The 19892-nt window shown below is 41.1% G+C and overlaps 1 pseudogene; it reads left to right on the top strand.

Annotated features, from left to right (window-relative positions):
- Positions 1–1678: 1678 nt before the first annotated feature.
- LOC147440940 (uncharacterized) lies at positions 1679–2494 on the top strand (annotated as a pseudogene).
- The last annotated feature ends 17398 nt before the right edge of the window (positions 2495–19892 follow it).

Raw genomic sequence — 19892 nt, 5'->3', positions numbered from 1 at the left:
GACATAACTACAACAACCACAACCAAGCACGTAAAAGTGGACCATGGAAAATTCTCGTGCTAAATGTGGTCCACTTCACCTTGTTGACAAGTAAACAATAGCACCACATCTTGCCAAAAAATAACAAGCACCAACCTCCCTATGAAGCAGCAAGAGATTAACATCTTGGTCTCCTTCAAAAACTTGAACACCCTCACCAATCTGGGCATTAGCTTTGGCCAAGCAATAACAAGCACTAACCTCCCTGTGAACCAATGGCAGCATCACATCTTGGCCTCCTTCAACACCTCTCAACATTGAACACCCTCATTGATGTGTGCATTCGCTTTGGCCAAGGTTGCAATACATACTCGTGGACTTACGTGTAACCTGTTTTTCTTTCAAACCCCTCCTACTGTAAACTCTTCTTTCAATCATCTCTCACCTCTTTTTTCTACTTCTTCCAGCAGCTTCTATAGTCCTTTTAAAACTTGCCCAAAACTTGTGGCTCCTTGTGGGAATCCCCTTAAGCCATAAACTTGGCCAATATCACAAAAATAGGTGGCCAAGGGTGTCTCCTTATGAAAGCATGCAAAATTGGCTATGGTGGCTTATTCGGCAAAACACAAGAGAGAAGAACCACTTGCATATCTCACTATGGCCCATGCGAGGTGACGACCATGAAGCAAAAAACGGCCATGACACCAAGGCGCATGCTGTTACTTCCATAGCTCTTGTCTTTCGTGCAGGTCACCTCCAACTCTCCCTCCTCATAAGATTTTTTTCCCATAGTTCACCCCAACCACAAATGCGTATGCAAAGGTTCTCCTCCCTAGAAATTGAGTGTGCTACGTGCCACTGAAAGGAGAAGGGGAACTCTGCATGCCTATTCTCTACCCAACGACTCCCTTTTATAGACTCCATAAGCTATCTTTAGGAAACCTCTATTCTTAGCATGCCTAGCTGAGCGTGCCCCCCCTTGGTCCTACCCTTGTTCTGACATTGCCCCTGACACGAAATGATACCTCTCAACCAACACTTTGCTGAAGATGAAAGGGATATTTAACTTTCCACTTGCTAGGGGAGGGAATATATGGTGGGTTGAAGGGCTCCTGTCACATAATCTACCCTATCCAAATCAATTGCTTTACCATTTGGCATTGGTGTGCTTGTGTGATTTGGTATAGGAAAGTTACACCATAAATTGGATGTTGTGGCCTCTTTGCCGACAACGTTCACATACTATTCACATACAAACACACTTAGTTCACTTATGAACACATAGCTCACAATGTCTACTGTGTCCACATTTAGTCCAAGGCATCACATACACTCAAAAAATATGGAATGCACACGAACACTCAGGTCACCCATGAAACACTTCTCATAACGTCCGTTGAGTTCACATTTACTTGACATGCAACTCACAATAGCTGCAACAATTTCCATGACGTGCACATTTTACACCTAGTTCACAAACCCAATTCAACCACAAAGAATCAAGATGACCCCTTGCTGGAGCCTTGTAAAGTGGACCATTGATCCCTTATGGGTGGGACCGTGTTATCTATGGACCCCTTCACATTGCCCAAACATGGACAAGAGCCACGTGTGAGTGCAAAAGTTTAAAAACCATTGCCACCAATGCCTCTGCGCTTAACTCTCCCCTCTAAGACCTGACAGTACAAGCTTGCTATCTATGGCTTATTTCTCTTTTTGCAAGGAATACAAAGAGTTAACCAAAGCTCTCCTTAAAGATGTTGGTCAATCTATCTCGCTCCCTGCCTCACCAAAGCCCTCAGTGAGCTATAGTGATTTCTTTCTGATGAAGAGAAGCAGAGATATAAGGACTCTCTTCTCCCTACGTCTTAGGTGTGGCTCTTTCTCTACCTTCTACTAGTGGCAGGGCTTGAGGCTCAAGCTTCTGAGCAGACCATGCTCGCACGAAGAAATCCCGTGGTAGGGGAAGTCCCAATAGAAATGGAGACAAGGAGTACATGCAACACCAAGCTTCTCTTTGCAGGTGGAGATGGTTGAGTCTACGAATGTTGAGGTTAACAATGCATGACAATATATGAAGCTAAAGATGCCCACGACAATGAGAAAGATGGAGGTAATGGATCGTAAGAGAGTGGGGAACTGGCCTTCTCTCTTACCACAGTGAAAAGAATCCTTAAGCTAGACAAGGATTCTCGCGTAGTTGTAGTCAAAGCAAGTAGTATGATAGTGCATGCTTCATAGCTATTCCTCGAGCATCTAGCGATGGATGCTCATGCCTCTGCACTTAAGGAAAAGCACAAAATGATACGAATTGTGGATGTAAAGAATGATGTCACAAGTGAAGTACGAATTGATGAATTCCTTGCGAAGGCCCTCAATGATGTGCTACATCAGGGTAAGGAGGACTACTCAGATAGCAGTGATGGTGCAGATGTTTCCCCCTAATGAGAATGTTAACTCGAAGGGCACACTACAACACGTCACGCAGAAATCGGCGCAGATACCGACGAGATAAAGTTAGTTTTAAAACTAAAAAGCGCTGAAATAGGCCTCGAAAAAGACGTCGGTTTCGTATCGTCGATATAAGCGGTATACTTTGCATCGGAATCAGCTTAGAAATCAGCACTGATAATTGTAAAGAATATTCCGACGCATCCTTCGAGGTTTATACCGACTCCTGTACCATACTCTGTACCAACGACCAAACCTGTAAATTTGTTTTGGGCAGAGAGGGCTGGGAACTGATGCTGCATGTACTGCAGTAAAAGAAAACAACCCTCTCTGCCCAAAGGAAGAGTTCACAAGCAACCGCACTCCACCTACAAGCTGACGCTAAAGAGCGAGTGTATGGCAATTAGCAAAATTGTATGAATAACATAACCACAAAATCAAAATCTTGATCATGGTATAACAACATAAGATTTTATAACCATAATTAAAACTTGAGTCGAAAACTGCAAAACCATAAACATAACCTGTTTGCCATACCATAACCTGCTTGTCATACCATAACCATAACAGCCATACAATCATTGCACAACCATAACCATAACCATCACATGATTGCCATACCATCATAGCAAAACCATAACCTTAACTTGACTACCAAACCTTAACCATAACATATGTGCCATACCATAAACATAACCATAAACCATAAACATAAGCACTACAAAATTGTACATATGCAAACAATCATTGAGTGAGACTGTATCAAGAAGACCATAACTACAAAAAAAGATTGTATCAAGAAGACTGTATAAAGATGACTGGGTAAGACTGTATCAAGAAGACCCTCATGGTAGTGCCTCCCAATCGACATCCTCTCCCTCCTACTGCAGTTGGGTCAAAAGGGCCACAAGTCCATGCTTGTACCCATACTTCTCCTCTGGGTGTGTCGGAGGGCGCTTCACGATAACTTCCTGCAAAATTATGATTTAATCATTAGATAAATCTTCAAATAACATATATATTTTCAATAATTTAAAGCATACGTATAATACTTACAAACTCATATCGAAGCATGTCGTAGCCTCCACTCCCAAGATGTGACGCTCCAACAGACTCCAAACGTGCTCTGGCTGCATCTCTCTGCTGCTGCAAACTCTCAGGATTGTCTTGTGTCTCTCGTGCAATCCCCACCCACTCCTCTGCGTCCAACCATGCTGGCTTTGGACTGTCGGCATTGTACCTGTCTCTCACCTCTGATCAACGGTGTGACATTGTGGCCTTCGCCACGCTCAAAATCGAGGGATTCGAGATTGGATCATACCCCTCTATTGGCCTGTACTCTCTGTGAATGGCCTCAACGATGTAATTCTTTCTTTCAAGATCAAGATTATCCCAAACATCCATCACACAGTGACCAAACTGAATGGTATAGAGCTGCCGAATCCTCTTACGCGTGGCCTTTCCGACCCTATCCGCCACAACAGCCCCATCCCTGCTCTTGTACACCTTGCTAGGATCATGCTCGTGTGATCCCCAAGGTGTACGTGGTGTGCCAATTGGTGAACTATCTACTGAGTGGTGGACGCTCTCTTGATGGTGTGGATGCATCGATAGAACCGCTACCACAGAAACCATCGCCTCCAGAACAACGCCTACCTCGTCTCGAGGATGAAACACCCGTTGGTGTAGGGGGCACACGAGTCCTAGGTGTAGGGGGCACACTAGACTAAGATGTGGGGCCGCTCGGTGTAGGGACCACACTAGTCCCGGGCATAGGGTCGGCCGTAGTAGGTCTAGAGGGACTTGCTGCCCAAAGGTGATGTACCGTCGCGATCTGCTCTGGTGTGAATTGAGACAAAAACGAGCCCATCTACTCGTGTGACATGCCGGCCAGAGTGACAAGAAAACTAAAACTAGGAGAGTATGGCTCATCTTCATCGGCCATGGCTAATCATACACAAATAATACCCACAAAATATGTTAATTTATAGAAGAAACGCTTAATCAATACAAATAACAAATAAACAAAGCTGCAACACAAATAAATGAATCTAAAGTGTATTATAGACTAATAAAAAGAGTTTTACAAAAGAGTTTCTAGCAAAAATCATTAGTTAATTTCTCATCTTCTATGAGATCTAATGCACCAAAGATGTCTATCTCAATGAGTACTTCTGCATCTTCGTCATCGAACTCTGCTTCTTTGTCGCTCTCCGCATCAGCTTCAGTATTTGACACCTCATCTCTAGGTTCATACAATTGCTCACTGCTGACATCCACCTCAAAATCTAAACTTAAAGTTTCCGTCACTCCTGCGCTTGTTCATGAATCACCTCTTCGACCTCAACGTCCAATCCTTCACACACTTGCTTGCTTTGTGGAGCAACTTGAACGACATAGAGCCAGCAGGGTTTAGATAGATCATTCTCATCATTTTCTGTCCATAGTGGATCGTGTGTGAACACAACTTGTTCACAATGCTGCGGAAGTACGAATGTATCCCACGCATCTGTCCACGCCCGCCTAGAGTTCACTTGAATCAATCTACTCTTGTCTTTACGCACAATTGCATTAGGGCCATTGGTAATAACTTTGAACCACTTGACATCAAAGATAAACATATCAAGCTTTCTAAAGCTAATCTTCAAGATGTCTTGGATGTAGCCAGAGTATTCAAGTTGGCTAGTCTATGTGTTCTCATCCCCGGCACTACTCCTACTTTCTTGGACGAAGCTTGCCCTAACACCACTGTCGAAAGTGACCCTTTGTTTGTCGATCCGTTGCACTCTGAAGTGTTTCCCATGCGACCACAAAGCTCCATATTTGTGATACTACAGCCACAAAATTGAAACAAACTAAAGTTATTAAAGCAATGTGATCATGTGGAGCTCAAAAAGGAACTTGTGAAAATATACATGCCAATCGCAACCCCTTGACATCTCCTCTTCCTCTTCAGTAATAAACACTCCATTCCTCTTTGCCTCTGAAATTGTCGCATCTAACCACCGCCTAGTTAGAAAGTCAGGCAATTTTTGAAGATGATATGGAAAAGGAAGGTTTCTAGTGGCACAGTTGTGCTTGAATTGCAGTCGATTTGTCAAGCGTTGTTGCTTTTCCCCTTCGTACCTCTCTAGCCACTTTTGCATGATGTCTGAGTTGAGAAGGCAAAATCTCATAGCGTTTTCTTGCATTGTGATGTCCATCCTCCTAACAATGCCTTGTCCCTGCGGCTCGTCCCCTGTCACCTTGACGTTGACCTTAGTAGTCCACATTCGGGGCATCTTTGGATCAATTGAGACAAAAAATTCACTGATGAGGACAAGAGACTCTTGTACAAGCCATTCTTCGGCCATGCTACCCTCGGGGCCAGCCCTTTGATGAAAAACCCCTTTAAAGTCTTCATAAATCTCTCCAAGAAGAACATCCACCTGCTATTGACCACCCCAACAACTGCAACTTCATCGATCACATGCACAAGTAAATTCATTTTGATGGTAACCATGTTTGTTGGAAAGTACTTCTCCACCATGCACACTGCTTCAATAGCATTTAAGCGTGCTGCATCGATGTTGTTGAGGCGGCCCGGGGTGGGCAACAAGAAGAGCAACCTCTAGACACCCTTCAAGGCTCTCGTGCTGCTCAATGGGACTGGGGCACAACACAACACAAACCAAAACAACAAACCCACAGCCAAATCCCAACTACACAAGGGGCACCACCTAGTTTAAGAGCGAACTAGGACGCAAAAGAGGAGAATCGTTAGAGCAACCCACAAACAAGCAAGGAATTTACACTAACCGTAACACCAATGGAACACTCTTACACACTAAAACACGAGAGAGAGAGAGAGAGAGAGAGAGAGAGAGAGAGAGAGAGAGAGTGAGAGAGAGAGAGAGTGAGATGGTGTACAACTTAGCTTCAACTTTATATTTTGCACAAAAAGGAACTTAGCGCTTGCGGAATCAAGTGACAAGATTTGGTTATAGCATCACTAGCACATTGTCTTAGGGTTATGGAAGCCCTCTCACCATCCACCCTCTTACAATGGTAGCCAAACAATAGCCAATGAATCACAAGCAACGAAACAACAACCTTCAATGAAACAAGTCACCTTATGAAGCTGAATGAGTTTGCCAAGCCAAATTGGAGGAGAAGCGTGAGCCTTTGGACATGAATTGCACCCAAAACTACCAATTCATTGATGTTGGGGTAGATACAACAATGGTAGGAAGAATATCTTCTACTCGCACTCACTCAAACTAGCTCAAGCTTTTCTATGCACCAAGGTGATGGTGTATAGAAAGCTTACTCTCTCTTTACAACCAAGATAGAACTGGCGTGTGGTACGCTCAATCTAGTGTGCAATGGTATGGTGATGTCTTTTACAAGGAGGAATGGATTCTATTTATAGGTTTTAGAAGCCTTGATTAGGATTAAGCCTAATCAATTTTATTAGGAAAGATCAAGGATTATGAATTTTTATGAATTTCAAATGATAATGGGGTCTCTCTTTTCTCTTGAGTCACATGGATGTGGGCTCAAGTAAGAGAATTATTGATGTGGTGAAAGGAGAGAAACTTCCATGGGAGTGAGTGAATTTGGTTTACTTGTGCGGTTGCCTACTCCATATGTTGATAGTGTGGGTGCATTTTTACAAGAGAAGTTAGTTGTTAGTGGTAATAATCACTAGAATTGTTAGTGATACATTTACAATGGGTAGGATGAGTTGATTTGATGAAGGAAGAGGGGTGAATTAAAAGAGAATCATTGAGATGGTGAAGCTTTGAAGAAGCTTGAACTCGCCCTTGTGTAGATTGTGGAAAAAATGACCGCTGGTCTTCTTCGCTTCTTTACGCCGCCGCCACGGTTGACCACCACGATGAAAAGAGGATTTGTTGATGAAAATCCTCAATTTGCAGAAGTTATCATGGTTAAGATGCTGAATTTTAGATATTTTTAGGAGAGGTAAATGAAATTGTAACATAGAAGCAATAGAGAGAGACATGGAGAGGATGTATGTATGTAGAGGTTCATAAAAGAACTATAGGGATGAGAGAGAAGGGTAATGGTGAAGAGGGTGGGAGAAGCCATGGAAATTGCAGGTTTGAGTGAGGGAAGAAGAGGGAGGGATGTGTAAGAGTGAGTAGGTGTGTGGAAGGGTGAGAGAAGACTAAGGGCTACTTGTGAGAAAAGTGGGCAGACTGGGGTCCACTCAAAAAATCATAGCTCACCGCTGGTAGCTCCAAAAATCATGAAGAAATTTGAGGTGATTATTGAGAGCGTGGGCTACATTTTCTCTTTTGACCACTGCTCCAAATTCGGAGTGGAGATGGGTGCCAAAATTCTCACCAAAAAGCCTGTTTTTTATGCCTGCAAAAGTCTTTTAGTGGCCCCCTCCTTTGTTGAATTTGTACAATGCATCCAAGAGTGAGCCCCTCCTTTGTCATATTATAATACAAAGCATCCAAGTTGCCCTTGACCCATGCATGGAGGAGGATTATTGGTGAATAAAGAAATATATACATGGTGGGACTAGTGTATGGACTATTCATGGACTTTAGCTCAATGAGCACATGGTGTTAGAATAATGAGTAAAAATAATAATAAAAATATGGAGGAGTTATGGATATGGAAAGATACTGGAATCATATGATATGGTCCCTCTTTGAATTATTTTGGGTGAAAGAGGAAAAGGTATGCAAGTAAATAATATAATAAAAGTAACCAATGAGTAGAAATCAATTTTTTGTTTTCACGAGGGTGAGGGTGAAAATGTGGGAGTGATGTGTATAAAGGAAAAATATGAGGTTAGAGTATGTACATATTGACAAAAAATATAATTATGGAGTAAGAGGATGAAAGAAGGTGTACATAGGTTTAATAAAACACACACCTAAGTAGAAATATTTAAATAAAATATCAAAATAATTATAAAAAATCCCTATATTTAGGCCATATATACAATGAAATATTTACACACAAAGAGGCCATTATATACTTTTATTTTTTTATTTTTTTATTTTTTTATTATTTTTATTTTTTTGGCTCAACTAGCCCAGTGACTAGCTAACTGAGGGTTTTTAAGAAGATACGGGAAAAGCCCCCTAACTCACACACGCCTATGTACAGTGAAATGGTAGGGATAGCCATAGCGTTTGGGTGAATTTGGTAGGGTGGAGTAACTTACTATGGCAATTATGGAGAGCCGAAAAACGGCTATCATTGTCTTCTCTTATCTCTTTTGAACTAATCCAATGTACCAAGTCACTGGTTTTGTAGATTGTTCTTCTAATGTCATCCGTCAAACAATCCTTTATGGCAATTGGTAAGATGAAATGTAAAAATTTGTGCCAATCATGGAAGGCCACTGAGATTGTCATCTCTCATAAAAGCCGTTTTCAAACATCGCATGCACCCTGTGGGAGTCTTGAATGAAGATATAGTCTACTTCACTTGTTGCTCTTCTGCACGACTTAAAACCCATGGACCTTTTGGTATAGAAAATTTTCCACTGGGTTTAAGTCGATGCCACATTTCTGACATTCGACCCATAGCCTGCAGGTCATCTCTTTGGGCCTTGCTCTCCCCTTTTTCAGTGATGGTTTTCCATATGATCTCCCCCACATTCTTGAAGATGTGCATTGGGTCAAGCAAATGATTAATCAGTAGGTCACTCCAGTACGGGAGTTCATGCAAAATTGAAAGTCTTTTCATTCCAGGTGGTATCCAATCTCCCCTCTCCAGCCACATGTTTTTCCAATCGCTCGCTTCTAGTGGATGCATGTCATGTTTGCATATGTTTGGTCCACATAGCTCATGTCCTTCATGCAAAAATCTACCATGCTCCTCGTAAACTGTCTTGCTCAAATGCTCAAAGCGGTGGAAGCCAAGTCGAGGACCACATTTTGGACATGCACGGTTGCCTGAGTAACTCAAGCCTGAAACATCACAAAATTAAAATATAAAAGCGTTGGCATAGCCAAGAATCACATATGTGTGAGGGTTTCAAAGGTACTTACCTGAGCACTCACCGAAGCCTGGCCAATTGTGCATGGTCCACATGAGAATGCCTTGCACATGTACATTCTGTCGTCCGATTGGTTGGGACATATCAACCATATCAATTCCTATCCACAAGATTTGGAGCTCTTCTATAAGTGGTGCCAGATAGACGTCCATGTTCTTTGCTTTGTACTTTCTTGGGACGATCAATGACAACAAAATATGACCCTTCTTGCTAGCTAGCCATGGTGGAAGATGATAATTAACTAGACAAATAGGCCACGTGCTCCATGACGAACTCCGTAATCTGAATGGGTTTACTCCGTCCATTGCCAGACCAAAGTGGATACATCGAGGCTTGTTCTTAAATGTAGGCCAACTTTCCTCTATGTGCTTCCATGCATGAGAGTCAACAGGTACCCGCATCACATCATCTATCTAGCTAGTATTTGAGTGCCATATCATCAAAACGGCTATGGACTTACACCTGAACATGCTCTTTATTCTTGGAATGATAGGAAAGTGTCGAAGGACCTTTGCAGGGATAAATTTTCCTTGTGTGTCCTCCATGTACCTGTTTGATCCACAATTGGGACACTGTTCCAAATTTGCATACTCATTGCAAAAAAGTATACAATCATTGGGACATCCATGTATTTTGTGATAATCCAAGCCCAAATTAGTAAAAAGCTTTTTAGCGACTGGATGGGTAGGGGGCATGTGATTCCCTTCTGTCAAGATTTGCTCATTGAGCAAACTGTCGTTACATGAACAAGTCAGCCCTTTGATCACATTATTGAATTGTAATTTGTACTTTATCATGCTTAGGATACAATGTATTTACGTGAAAAGCTCCTCTGTGGTCTGACTGAGGCGTCAGACCAACTGTAGACAGACTGCAAATTAAGCATTGCCAACGCGGTATGGAGAACTAAGATTTTTGCACCACTGTAAAGCGGCATGCTTGCAAGACTTTGCATCATCGCACCCTCTTTATCGTTGCTATCATGCCGTTGATATGAACAGGATGACTAAGGTTGGTCCGCAGTATTGCATTCAATGTTTTCATCTTCTATGTTTTCAATGATGGGATCCATGTCAAAGAACGTGTCCAACATCTACTCCATCTCTACTTCTTGAAATGCCACATCAGGTATTGGTTGGGAGGACTCAGTCGATGGCTGCTCGCTTGAAAATCGTCTTCTCTGGGATGAAGTTGGATCAATATCTACTTGCGTAATTTGACCTTCAGTCTCTAGACCATGAGATCGATAATGCAGATCTTGTAGTTGCTCAATTGGATAGAGACCGTGATTACGTATGTGTTGGTCGCAGATTTTTCATTTTTGAAAGATCTGATGCTTGCAATGCGCACAAGGACACGCCATCCTATCGTCCATACTTTATCTACCAATGATACAACAAAGAATTAAAACACTCTAGTTGTTATAACTACACACTACTAAGTACATGACAACCTCACATTCTCTAGCCAGGCCCGATCCCCGCACACCTCGGTCTAGAGGTGCATGGAGATTAGGACCACAGGGTAATAATATCGTCTTTATTGGTCAATGACTATAGATTAAGTTTCTTGAAGTCTATGTGTACTTTGAAAGTCCGATTGTGTTTTTTCAACTATTTGCTGCTAGCTCTAACAACCTCACATTCTCTAGCCAGGCCCGATCCCCGCAAACCTCAGTTTAGAGGTGCACGAAGATTAGGACCACAGGGTAATAATCTCATCTTTATTGGTCAATGACTATATATTAAGGTTCTTGAAGTCTGTGTGCACTTTGGAAGTCCGATTGCATTTTTTTAACTATTTTGCTGCTAGCCCGAGCTATAACAATCTCACATTCTCTAGCCATGTCCGATCCCCGCACACCTCAGTCTAGAGGTGCACCGAGATTAGGACCACATGGTCAATGACTATATATTAGTGTTTTTGAAGTTTGTGTGCACCTGACCTAACCTATAACCTAACCTATAACTTCACCTATAACAAAACCTAACCGAAGTCCATTTGCGTTTTTTGAAGTACACGTACGGGTCTTTCTTGAAGTCCGTTTGCATTTTTTCTACTATTTTCCGTTAGCTTTAACTTATAATCCAACCTAACCTAACCTAACGTAACGTAATCTATAACCTAAACCTAACCTATAACCTAACCTAACCGAAGTCCATTTGCATTTTTAGAAGTACACGAATCATCTTCGAAATCCGTTTACGTTTTTTCTACTATTCATTTGTCGCTAGCTCTCACCTAACCTATAACCTAAACTTAACCTATACGCTAACCTAACCAAAGTTTGTTTGCATTTTATGAAAAACATGAGTCATCTTTGAAGTCCGTTTGAGTTTTTTCTACTATTTGTCGCTAGCTCTAACCTAACCTATAATCTAACCTAACCTTGCATTTTTTCTACTATTTGTCGCTAGCTCTAACCTAACCTATAACCTAAACCTAACCTAACCTAACATAACCTAATCGAAGTCCGTTTGCGTTTTTAGAAGTACACAAGTCATCTTCGTTTGGCCGCTAATAGATGGATGTTGTGTTCGGACAATTAGAACTTATGGTATGGTGTGTAAATCCACTTAGGTTAGGCTGATCCAAGTTGGATTATGATAGCAATTAGCCATTTCAATCTGCTTAGGGCTATCCACCTAGGGTTCGCGCTTAGGACTAGTGTTGGTTTAGCCGCTAATAGATGACCGTATTTTGGAGTGTTAGGGTACACTATGTAGAGTTGCCTAGGTTTGGCCACTCCAAATTGGATTAGTGTATCGTTTTCCATTTCAATCTACTTAGGACTAGCCGCTTAGGGTTCTATGGATTTTGGTTTGGCCACTAATAGATGGCGGACTGGGTTCCGACGGTTAGGGCACACTATGTAAAGTCTGGCAACTTTTGATTTGGTCGCTCCAAATCTAATTAGTGTAGCGCTTGACCATTCCAATCTGCTAACAGGGTTAGCGGGTTATGGTTTAGACGCTGGTACATGGTCATGTTTGGACGTTTCATCAATAAGTGTTTAGATTAACATAAAAGTACATAAGTTCTAACTGTCCGAACCTAACTTTTTACGTACAACCTATAACCTAACCTATAACCTAACTTGTTGCCTAGACCTGACCTATAATATTTTACCTAACCTATCCTATAACCTATAACCTAACTTATAACTTAATTTAACCTTTAATTTAAACCTAACCTATAAGCCATTTTGAAACTGTTCTAGTGATATGAGCAAGCCGTTTTCAGCTCTGATGGCCTTGTCAATCTTGTTCCCATTCCAGGTGACTATGGTTGATATTTCAAAAGAATATCCCCCTCCCCCCCTTTCTGGTATAGTGGACATCCCTCTTTGTCTCTCCCTCTGTGCATCGTTGGTTGACCACACAACTCAAGGCAGTTAAGTGATAGTGAAAAAGGGTGCTATATGTGCTTGGAGGTGAAGCTCTACCCTCGCTCTCTCAACCATATGACACAAGCCATCCAACATTTGCAAACATCGTAGACTTCCTCTGTCTCTCATTGTTGCCCTCACACTAGAAGCACAAAAAGAATACCCCTCTATCTCTTCACCATCGCACTGACACGTAACAGCACTCTGTGTGTGATGCTTACGAGCTTGACATACATGGTGTTGGCACGGAATTCATAGTCAAGAATGTCAAACATGTTCCCAAGTTAGCAAAAAGTTTGATATCTGCTGGTCAGCTTGATGATTTGGGTTACATGACCACCTTTGGGAATGGTTCATGGTCAATTCACAAGGGAAATCTTGTGATTCTCAGGGATTAGAAAGATGGAATGCTTTACTCTATGTTTGTTTTGTGTGTAGTAAAAGACGATTGTCTATCCATAGCCGAGCTGCCATCCATTCAGTTGTGGCATAGATGGCTAAGCCATATGAGCCAAAAGGGAATGAAAACACTAGCTTGTTTTGGTTACTTGCCTATGTTAAACTATTCATACTTTTTTATGTGTGAACACTGCATCTATGGTAAACAAACTAGGACCACCTCATCGCTATCCCTGGGGATTCACTAGTAGTACTAGGAAGACGTCACCTGTGTGCATCAAAACTGTCATTTTACCCCCTATATACGGGACCCTCCTTTGTAAAATCTACCTTTTTGGCCTTATAAACCCCCTCTATTGTACACTCACGTGACATCATACGGTAGTTGTTAGTGAAGACCCCCGGATCGCTATTGAATAGGAAGCGTTCAAAACCAGTAGAGCTTGTCCATTGTGATGTTTGCAATTCTATGCCGACCAAGTCTCTAGGGGAAGCTAGTTACGTTGTGACTTTCATTAGATGGTTCTGCAACAAGTGATGTGTTAAGAGGCAGCGTACTTCTCCTTACACACCTAATCAAAATGGAATTGCAGAAAGGATGAAACATACGATTCATGATTGAGTCATAGCCATGCTTTTGGGCAGAGGCAATACTGACAGTAGTACATATAATCAATGGGTCACCTAGTATGCCATTGAATTATCAAATTTTAGAGGAGTTGTGGTTTGGAAAGAAACCACATTGCGTATCTTTGGAGGTGAGGCATATGCACACGTGCCCAAGGAGCTTCAAAAAAAGGTAGACCCAAAGTCACACAAGTGCATTTTTCTTGGTTATGGTGCAGATGAAGAGATGGGATATCGTCTCTAGCACTCGAAATCTTGCAAAGTAATTCGCCGTTCACATGTTATCTTCAATGAATCCAAGATGCACAAGAAACCCATCAAAGAGGTTGAGTATAGAAAATTCACATTCAAGGAGTTCCCACAGAATCTATGAAAACTGAGAAGCCTAGTGATGTACCTTCCACTAGCAGAACTCCGATTGATAGGGTAGAGACCATGTTAGATTTTGAGACGATCTACTAGATCCTCACATCCACCTGAGCGGTTTTTGGAGAGTGTACAATACTGTATGGGTGGGGCAGCCTCCAAGGAGAAGAGGAGTCCTTTATTCTACCCTTCTAATATTAGGCCCCCCTTGACCGTATGGCTCTGTCTTGGCCCTTGGGCTGCCCGGTCTTACCCTAGGGTTGACATTACTCCCCCCTTGGAGAAGCGTTTTTGTCCTCAAAAACAAAAGTGGTTATATCTTCATAAACATTTTCCATAGTGGCATCCCTCAGGGATCCAGCTATTCATTTTATTGAAATACGATTGAGAAAGAGGTTCAATGAAACCAAGACTAGCATTTCATTTTCACATTGTTATCCCTTTGCAATTGTCTTGTGTAATCGGACCATAAACAAAATAGTGTGTAAACTCCATTTAGTACCCACATGAGCATGCTAAACGAGTTATCACAATTAATATATGTACCCCAAGGAGTACCTCTTTTCACTTTCCATGAGAGTAACGGGCTGACGTAACTCATTAGCAAAACTTAAGTCCTTGACTTGTTATTCTATCGGATGAGTAACAACTCCACCATAACTAGTGTTTAAGGTTGAGAACTTGACATAAACATAAGGAGACTAAACCTAGTCACAAACATTCTTTATCGTATCGTAACCAAATTCCAACTAGAGCGATACATGCTTCCTAATTGGATTGCTTGGTGCTAACATACGCGCTTCGCATATCCTTTAACACAAGATTACACTTGTAATTTGTCTATCCCCTTTGGATAAATGACTGTATTGAAGCATTTTTCCCCATCGTTTACAGACAATCCTCCAAAATGACTAGTAAATAGGGATCACAATGCCTTACAACATGGCTGAGGAATCAACAATGTTATAAATAACCATCTTGGTTAACGCGAAAGATCCACAAGCACCAAAATCGAGCCATGACCTATATTGTTGATTAGTAGATCTATTTCATGAAGGTGCATGCCGCTCCAAACCAGTCTTTGCTAAACACTAGGGTCCATAACACTAGTGTGCATGCATTTAGTAAAAACAGATTGGAACCTGCATATCCATGACCATACTTGCCAATACTTATGGCGAATATGATGCACATAGCACACATGAAAGAGGAGTGTAAATAGTTCTGAAAAGAAACTAAATACTTGTTAGTGCAAACAATTGCAGACCTTGCTGATATGTTTGAACCATAATAGAATGTGAAACATAAGTCACCTCTAAGTACAAACTAAGTACTTGTTATTGCAAACACTTGCAGACCTTGTTGATATGTTTGAATCATAATAGAATGTGAAACATAAGTCACTTTTAGGTACAAACAATGAAACATTTTTTATTAACAACACATAGCCTTGCTATATGCATAAACAACCATCCGTCGATGTTCTTTAGGAGCACTTGTAACCTTAATAAGTCGTTTTGAATATTCGATAATTTTCGGCCATTGAAATTGTTCCTGATATGAAGTGCTGAAAATGGTCTATAAAACGGATTTGACTAGCACTTAGGGACGTGTCATGACACATAATTAAATAGCAAGCTCCAATGTCAGCCAAGAGACTCATATTCTCCACATGTGGAATATGTCTCAACTAAGTATGTCTAGGAAAAACATCCTTCAAGTATGAGATATACTTGTGTGTGGAGGTAATTGCAAAACACTATGCGACGTGAGTGAGAGGGACCCTCATTAACCTTCCTCCTTATTGGCTAAATCAAACTCCTTGAGTTCCTAGACCATATTGTATCCTATGTGACAACATGTGCCAAATCAAACCCTACATGGAGGTCCATAACTGCATAATGCATGAATGTACGTTGGATACTACGACCTAAAATACTTTGCTTCTACATGATGTTAGCGGGTCATCGCGAATGGACGTCTGCAACATATCTATCTTGCACTAACATATGTCAATACTCAGGGAAGCGACTTGGGATGGGGCACGAAGACTCTTTGATGTTTTCAATCTCAAGAAGTGAACCTATGGAACTACACAATCAACTACTATAGAAAATTTATCACTCTCTAGTCCAAAAATCTACCTATGTCTAGTCTCACTGCTTTAGATCATCACGCTTTTCGACATCCAAACATAGTCAAAATGAAACAAAACTTAAGGAGGAGTATTAAAACACCGAAGGGGCACAATCCTACCAAGTTCTATGGTCATCAGAGAAGGTATCAAAATCGCAATCTATCCCAAAAAATGTGTAAAAAATTGCAATAGAACTATTCAGAAAGATAGCTCTATGGCTTAGAAACACTCTTCCAAGGTGAAAACATTAAAAAATTTACCTTTTTAGCACTCACATCTATGCCTTTAGCTCACAAACAGGTTGTCACAAACCACAACAAAACTAAGAAAGATTACACTTAGATTCAAGAGCAAGAGACAAGGAACACAATGCACTAATTGAAATCAATTTTTGATTACCAGACAAAGAGAAAAATTGATTATAGGTTGTAGAAGAGTTGCAAATCACAGTCAATGTCCAAAAGCTCCTTACATATAATGATATTGTTACTTTTGAAACTAAGGGTTTTGACCCAAAGACTTGGGACCCTTTCCCATGGCCATTGGCCACTTTACAAGGCTTGTAGGTTTTTAGCAAAAAATATAGAATAATAGGCTTGATGAGTAGACTTCAAGAATTATTACTTTCTAATTACAAGGCTTCTTTGGTCTAAAGTTAGAGTACAATGAAGTGTGTCTTGTAGCCGGCTCTTTAGGTGCCCGTCCGCTTCATCCTCCAAACATTCCCCCCTTCCTATTTTTTGCATGTCCTCGTGCAAACTTGCATCGCATCTTTGTCAAACTGTGATCTGGATGTAGGTGCCATCTCAAGTTGTTCTAGTAATCTAAGGTTTGCTTGTCAAGTTTTCGTGTGAGTTGCATGAATTTTTGTGCTTTGGCTTGTATTTCGAGCTTGGCTGCCATTTCTTTGAAGGGGTTATTACTCAGAGTATTTTGATATGCACTGTGTCACGCTAATAGTTCCTTCGTCATGGGGTTGAATACTAATGAGTCAATTTCAAAGAGTCCTATCATGAATGCCTCTTCGAAAGTGTGCATGTAGTGTGAAGGCAAAAACATGACTAGTGCATACAACCACATGATTATGTTTCTCCTTGGAACTTCAGTATCTAGATTCCAGCATAATCCTTTGGTTCCTTCCACAAAGACATGCCAAGGATGGTTAGCTACTTCAATATCTTCAAACAATGTGATGCATGTAACTAGCATTTTGACAATCTTTACAAGCATCTGGCACGTGAGATTTGTAACCTCCTTCATTTGATTGATGACTCCATTGAGGCTATGTATCACATATTTCTATGAGGGGGGGAAATTACTACCTGGCTTTGTTAGTATAGGGTAGTTTAGAACCGTTGGTCTTTTGTTTTTCCATAAATAAAAACTATCCCAAGATCGCCTTCTGTTGATGGGACAATAGGTTGGGTTGATCCTTAGATCTGTGGGGCATTTCTGTAATAGGTTTCATTGGTTGGTCACCTCTTGAACCATTTCATTTGCCATAGGGGTTGATTATCAATGATGGTTTGAACTTGTGTAGTAGTTACAGAAACATTCTTGTAATCCCCTTTGTGATTGGGCTCTAGGGTAGGTAGCATTTTTCTTTTCCATAAGAGAGCTTCTTATTTCATTAGTGGAAGAGAAATCATTTCATGCCCAAGATTCTTCACAACTTCATTAGGGGTAATCATGAGAAGAGCAGCTAATTGTAACACCTTTTTGTATTGTAGATACTCTTAATGTGACGGATCATGCACTTTCGAGATCCATCGTTGAATTTCTTCTCTCGCAATTTTGAGAACTTGCGTATCGACTGGATCTTCAAAGTCATGCAATGCTGTTTTGTGCTAGTACTGGGCATCTCAGTATGTGGAAAATCCACTGCTATCTATCCTTGTCCTATTTTTTGAGAGACTTCTACAAGAGCTGGTTGGGTTTGCATGGCCTTAATGGCTAGATCTTTTTGTTGTAATGGCACCTGATGTGTTGCGCTTTGGGCAGCCAGGTCCTCCTTTGCTTTGGCTAGTTGTTCTTGGAGTTGTTCAATCTCCTCATCCTTTGCTTTTAATATTGCCTTATGCTCTGCTGTTAGGATTTGTTTGTCATATTGCTCTTGATCTAGGGCAACCTTTAGATCCTTTAGCTCTTGTATTAACGAAGGTGGTTGTGCTTAAGTACTTGCAAGTGTTGGTGTCTCTTGCATGACTAGGAGCTGTGTAAGTGTTTTGCTCACAATTGCATATGATTCTTCAAGTTTGGCGTTCTTTTGCTTTCCTTGGCTAGCTCTTCCTTTAGGTTCTGCTGCTCTACTTGCAAATTTTTATTTACCTCATTAAAAGTTTGAACTTCCTTGTAGTAATATGCAACATTTTCTTGTTCTCTCTGCAGTTCTGATTGGAGTTGTGTCTACATTGTTTGTAATCCTTCAATCTTTTGTTGTAGTTCCAGACTGTCCTTAATTGCTTTAGCGTCCTCTCTTTTGGTATCCTCCAGCTCCAAGTTGCACAGGTTGTAGAGTGTTCTTTGACATTGAAACTGTAGCTTGACTTGTTCCAAATGTGCGTCATTGTTGAAAGACTTTATCAACTGTGTCCCTTCATCTACCACCGCCTGACAGAGCGACCTGGGCTTTTGTTGTGTTCCTTGAGGTTGGTGAGAGGTGCCAACTTTTGTCGTGTTTATTTCTTCCACTATCTTACCTTTATCATGTTGTCCTTCTGGTGCAGTTGGAGTTTGTTTGATTTCTTGACCTTCAGCTTTCTCCGCATTTTGGGCTGTATGTGTTGTTGGCGACACTTTGTCTATTGTTTTCTTGGGTATATTTGTTATCTAATCTTCATTTTTTTCTCAATTGTCTGGTCTGCTGATGCTTATTTAGGAGGAGGTGCGGTTGTATTTATTGTTGATGGCGTATTATCAGTGTGAATTTCAAAATGCTCTACACCACCTTCCTTTTTTGTATTTCCTCTTGCTATCTGAGACTCGTCTACCTCCTCTGATTTAATAGATTCATCAGATGATTCCAGATCATCCACGTGTTGGCGCTTGGACTCTTCTCTTTTCCTTTGTTCAACTTTGCATTTGAGCTCGTTCTAAATTTGTTGTCGCATGTCATTGACAATATTCATCTTTTTCATTGCTTCCCTCCTTTTGTGTTGTTTGATCTTTTCAAGAGCTTCAGCCTTCTGATGTCTAAGTGGTTAATTCTCATCATCCTCTCTTTCATCGTCTACTTCAGTTCCCCAAGGTTTCTTTTTTCCTCATCCCTCTGTTTGACGGAGTTTTTCTCTTTGGGCTTGAGCCTCTTCCATATATCTGTGTTTGTGTAATGGGTATTGTATTAGTAGTCCTGTTTGACCTCACCTTTAGTCGTGTTTGTTTGAGTGAATATTCCTCCTCCTCTTCCTACTCTAAAGAGTGATACTCCGAGGGAGTATCTGCGTCATTCAATTTGATTTCATCACTGGGTGGCACAGCTGATTCGGTCTCTTCACTGTTAGATTTAGGTTTTTTTGAGC

This window comes from Adiantum capillus-veneris, chromosome 15 (genome assembly GCF_014529385.1).
Source record: "Adiantum capillus-veneris isolate H3 chromosome 15, ASM1452938v2, whole genome shotgun sequence".
Taxonomy (NCBI): domain Eukaryota; kingdom Viridiplantae; phylum Streptophyta; class Polypodiopsida; order Polypodiales; family Pteridaceae; genus Adiantum; species Adiantum capillus-veneris.
This window is presented reverse-complemented; position numbering and strand designations above follow the sequence as displayed.